This window comes from Onychostoma macrolepis, chromosome 09 (genome assembly GCF_012432095.1).
Source record: "Onychostoma macrolepis isolate SWU-2019 chromosome 09, ASM1243209v1, whole genome shotgun sequence".
Classification (NCBI taxonomy): domain Eukaryota; kingdom Metazoa; phylum Chordata; class Actinopteri; order Cypriniformes; family Cyprinidae; genus Onychostoma; species Onychostoma macrolepis.
Window position 1 is genome coordinate 10,357,189 of NC_081163.1, and position 6,000 is coordinate 10,363,188.

Below are 6,000 nucleotides of genomic sequence, written 5' to 3' on the forward strand. Positions count from 1 at the left end.
AATCAGTGGGCGGGGCTAAGCAGGCAGTGATGTAGAAGCAGGCGTTGATCTTCTTCTGCGGAGGCGGGGTTATTATACTATTACATCATAGAGTGGCACATTCCACAACCTGTCATTTTGGCAGATTGGCATCAGTATAAGTGCAATGACTTCTTATATGTCAAAAGATCAAGGGAAGATCAAAGTATCTTTTATAAACCATTTTATATACCATTTTATCATCTTATGGTGTTTTTCTCTTTTGGAGCTTGAAAGCTCCAGTTCAATATATATTAAAAAAAAGTGGCAAGGATATTCTTCAAAAATTCGCAGTTTATATTCCACAAAAGCAAGAATGTTATATAGGTTTTGGAAAACATGAATGTTTACAGAATGTTCATTTCTCTATCCTATTAAATGTGCCTTTGTCTGAGAATTCTTGAATCTGAACTTCCATAAACATAGTTTGTGATCATCAGTCTATATTCATATTGATAAAACTGTAAATGTTGCACTTTAAAACGCATTCATGCCCACTGTCACATCAGCCAATCTCTGAATCGCTCACTACAGTTGCCCAGCTCAATACATCATTGAACCGTGTGAAACATGTGCACACTAAAACACTCCCAGATGCACATTTATCTTTCAGGCAGATGAGCTTACAGAGAACATCTGCCTTTATGACAATAACACATTCATCATGCCCAAACTGAAACTGATATCCAACGCTGCAAAGAAATGTTCTCCTTCACAGGTCAGACACATAAAATGATTATAAACTTGGTGTGAAAGACCTTCATTGCTAACGCTGGCCTCCAGCCCTGGGGAAATTATAGGGATATATGGATCAGATGGGGTGATGGTTCTCCTGCTGATAACCGGCCTCCTCCTCATCAGCTGCCTGCAGTGCAGGTTCAAGGTATAGAGAAAGACGCCGGTCCTTTGTTCTGCCCCATGCTTGTGGGGGAGGGTTACGGAGCGAGAAGGGCCCATGGGCGGCTCAGAGTCAAACAGTGGCAGACAGATTAGACCACTAGACAGCTTAGGGCAATCCGCAATGACAACATCTAACTTGAGATACTCCCAGCAAAGCAGACATGTTTCCATCCAGCACACAAGGTCAATTCAAATTTTCTGAATAAATAAATGAACTATCAGACAAATTAATTATAATATAATGTATATATTAATAATAATAATTATTATTAATGTAAATATCAATAATAATAAAAAATATAAATTATTACATATTATAAATTATGTTTTGTTGATATAAAAAATATTCTATTCAGATAATAATGAATAAATAAATATAATAAATATAATTTAAATGCTGTTAAATCTAGCTATAAATCATACATTTCTTATTAGTCAAGTTATTTGAGCTAATTCACTTTAGGTGCTGAATGACTGTTAAAATAAAAATAATAATAATAATAATAATAATAATAATAATAGGGTTTTATGAAAATAAATCTAATAATATTCTGTCCAAATAATAACGTAAAAAGAAACAAATATATATATATTTAAAATGCATTTAATTATAACTGTTAATTATATAATATATAGTGTTTCATTAATATAAATAATATATTCTATACAGATAATTGTCTAAATAAATAACAAATCATATAAAATAATGCATTTAAATATAACTAATTAATTATATATTTTTATTAGTCAAACAGTTTGAGCTAATATACTATTGTTTCTAAATCATTTGTTAAAATAATAATATGTATTATTGTTGTTGCTGTTGTTGTTATTATTATTATCACATACATACACAGCGAGTGATCAATACAATGAAATTCAATTGAATTCAATTCCTTATAATGAAAAAAAAAAAATCCAAACACGTAGGCTGAGGCAACACTCATTCTACATTTGTGGAATGTGCATTATCTAGTGTTAGATGCTTGCTGTAATTGGTTGTAGAAATGACCTGCTTTTAGGGAGTCCACCGGGAGAACAGTGAGATCATTGTTTTGGGGTCCACAGCACTGCAGCTCACTTTGCATGAACAGTTCTCCAGTGAGAGCCCATTGCTACCCTCTGAACATACTCATGCTCATTTACACAAGCCGAATGAACTTCCTGCTCTCACACACTGACTGTACCTGCTCGAAATTCATGTAAATTCATCTGGTACCAAAGGTCAAACCTGTCAAAGACACAATGCCTTTGTTAAACCTGGGAAAGTCATGTATTATATAAAACACCAAAGAAAGTTAAATACATTTCCCTTACTTTAAACAGTATAGCAGGAAGAGCTTTGGTTTTAATCTTATTAGCAGCAAGCAATCAAGGCAAATTAACCAAAATCCGCATGATTTCACCAACTTCAAGCTGTGCTAATGCAAGTAAAAAACACATGCCAACCACTGCAAGACCAACGCCACAAAATCACTAGTATATTGGCTGGCTACTATGAGTTTTTAATCAGCCCAAGCCCATTTCAACAACTAGAGAACTGAGTGTCCAACATACATACACTAATAGAGATATATATGTCTTGAATATTTTATAGAATTGTACCTTTATCTTGTATCTTTGTCTTTTTGTCAGACTTTCAAATGCTTTTGTTGCTTCAAAACAAAGTTTGTAATGTTGTGATTCACCTTGTAGCTGGCTGGTTTGGTTCATGGCTTATAACTCTTTAATGAAGACTTTAAAAAATTAGATGCAAACATGCAAAGACGGGAGAAATTAAAAGTAAAAATGCTTCCAGAAACAAAGCCACTGAATAAGTGTACATGCACTGTTGCAGTATACATTATTTAAGGCTATTCTATTAGGCTGTTTATATATAAACTTTTTTATGTATAAATTTTGCATGGTATCATCCTTTGTACGAGTATCACCATACACGGTTGCAAGCAGATTCCTCTAAGTTCAACAGTAGCTTGGAGACGCGGTCATGTAGGGCTCCCCGAGGACTCTTCGTGTCAGGACCTGAGCGGAGCATGTCCGCCTGACTCAGGGAATGTTCTAGACCCTACAGCCTCATTGATTCAGCGTGCATGAGGTGCTGGGATTAGTGCCTCGCTACCATTTCATTAGAGATGCATTAAGCATACCTGCGTCTTCAGAGTGTTCACGGCCAATGGAAATCAATGATCGCAACATACTATGCAAATCTAATCAGGCCGAGTATATGACTCAGTCTCTCTTCTGAATAACACAGCTAGTGCTTTTTACATAATTCAGTTACAAGAAAGGTTTGAAACCGAGTAGTGCTCCAATATCCAGCCCTTTGCCGTGTTCACAACCGTTAAAACCAGGGCACAACAAACACTCCATTACGACAGGCTGTCATACAAAGATGTTCTTTGAGCCAGGATAATCAGAAAATGGCCAGACAAGGACAAAGACCATTCTCTTTAAAATGTTAATGTAATCATAACACTCACTGAAGTGGAGGCAAAGCAATTGTTTGTACAAAGGTTGTAATAATGTAATTGGGATTCCTTTGTTTGCACGGTACACGACTTGTTTTGTATGCTCAGTGTACCCCCATAACCCCAACAGTACAGCTCAAGGACAACTTCATCAACAAGAACTCTCACTGGATATAATTTTGTATTACTTTTAATATTTTAAATCAAACAATCAATAATTAAAAAAAACAATAGTCTGGGTGAAAAGTGACTAATGACAAAAATCATGAGGTTTATCACATTTTCACTTCTGCATTTGACAGACACTTTTATCCAAAAACAACTTTTACGGCATTCAAGGTACACATTTAGTCAGTGCTTGCTTTCCCTGGGAATCGAACCCATGACCTTTCCATGCTAATGCCATGCTCTATAATTTGAGCTAAAGGAAGGCTAATTATTCTTAATTATTATAAATAATAATAATTATTACTGTTGTTAATTAGCCATTATTGATAATTATTATTCATAATCAAAAAACATTTGTCATACAGGATTGGAATGAATGACACAAGGGTGAGCAAATGATGACTTTCATTTTTGGGTGAACTGCAGTACATGTATCATTGGGTGGGAATCACTGTTATAGACTAAGAAATGTGCTGTTTCAAAATTTAATTTTAAAAATTGCGTGTGGGGTTCCTGGTTTGCCTAAATTAAGAAAACATGAAAATTACCTACAATATGGGAACCAATAAGCATCCCAACAAAGAAATTACTTACTAAACGTACAAAATACCATCTTGATGAAATCCTAAAAATGCAAATAGTTTTGTATGAGGGTTATGTTTAATTTTATGAACAGAAGACATAATTCATTCAGTATAAAAGCAACAGAAGTCAATGGAAAGTCCCCACCAAGATATCCCTGTGTGAATACAGGAGTCCAACTTTTTGTCTCCTTTTGAGCATCTGTTGTATTTGACGAAGAGGGCAGTCTAAAAACAGATGGTCAAAGCATCTGACCGGTGGTGCAGCGTTTAGACACGCTAACACTTGAATGCCGATGGACTTTAGGAGATATGTGGCTCACACATATAGGGACACAGGGACTGCGCAGATATCAGTCATCCAGTGCAGGGCGCTGCATTAAACCTCACAGCTCTGTTTTCCTGAATAAGCATGAGCCGGCAGACTGCCAATGCAGGAATGCATCATGTCTTCTCAGAAAAAGCATCATCATCACTGATAGTCTTTTAAATAGTCTCAAGGCGATAGAACTGATTTTGATCGTTCTCAGCATCGCATTTGATGGCAGGTGTTTAAAACACACTGATCAAAGGTAACCACAATCATCTACCATATATCTACATTTCAGCAGAGACATAAACAAAAACCAATAGGACATCAAAATCAGTAGGCTACTAATAAAATAAATGTCTGTTTTGATGCAAAATACCTCAGCGGTGCTTAAAACTAGGTAGCTGTTGTTTCAGCACCATCTCTGCTGGACTGCAAAATCTCTTCTGCGACAAAACCAAATCATGTCTTTGACCAGGTCTCCTCCTTTTCATATGTAGATCAGATTAGTTTTATTAACAATACACTCCCTTAAAGATAAAGACTAAAACTGTGAGATTAAATCAATAGATTTCAGTTCAAAGAAAAAAATTTAAACAGATGAAAGTGAAGAATTTAAGCACTCCTTTAAGAATCAAATGAAGTTGATACATATTCTCAAAAGTTAAGCATCGTATCTAATGGAAATAATGACTGTTATATATAATCTAGCAACCTGAAGTAGCCTACAGTTTAAATCAGCACCATTGCACTGAATGGAACAATGCGTCCTTTCTCAAGCAATAAGGATTATCTGTCCCATTAACATCTTCAAAAGCGCGGATTTGAGGAATTGAAATAGCAACGTGTCAGAGAACTTCAGAAAATATGTAAAAATACATATGCAAATCGTGCTGACCGTTTAAACTCGATATTATGGCTTTCTGTAAATAATGAAATATAGCGGTTTACCTGTTCGGCGTGTTGCGTCCGCTGCAGGCTTTCTCTCGGAGCGCAGTGAACGCCGGTGGTGAAGAGCCGCCCACACTAGATCCCGCCCACTACTGAATAATTACCGTAAATCACAGTGTGGACGTGCCAACGTAACTGCTGCAGTGTGTTGCGTTACATATGAACGTCCAGAGAAAAACTATATAAAATTTATCGAGGCAAAATGGAGGTTAAAATATTGCAAATATTGCAACATTATTAAAAATAAAATGATATAATATTATTATAAAATTATAAATCATATTATAGTAATATAAATCATCATCAATTAAAATTAGTGTGTGTGTGTGTGTGTGTGTGTGTATATATATATATATATATATATATATATATATATATATATATATATATATATATATATTCATTAATTTCAATAACAATTATGTTTGAATGTGCTATAATGAAAATTTAAAACGTATACCATATTTATGTAAGTTTTTTTTTTTTTAAGAAATTGGTACTTTTATTCAGCAGGGATGCATTACATTTATCAAAAGTGACAGTATAAAGACATCTATAATGTTACAAAAAAATCTAATAAATGCTGGTGTTTTGAACTCTTAAT

General features: G+C 34.7%; 1 protein-coding gene across 2 annotated transcripts in view; it reads right to left on the reverse strand.

Moving 5' to 3' along the window:
* Positions 1–5,462, reverse strand: part of map2 (microtubule-associated protein 2) — a 103,866-nt gene extending 98,404 nt beyond the window's left edge. Inside the window, exon 1 of one of the 2 annotated variants that reach the window (XM_058787175.1) lies at positions 5,397–5,462. The gene's annotated coding sequence lies outside the window, so the exon portion shown is untranslated. The remainder of the gene's footprint in view (positions 1–5,396) is intronic. The other variant, XM_058787176.1, reaches the window with a different exon arrangement.
* Positions 5,463–6,000: the final 538 nt, after the last annotated feature.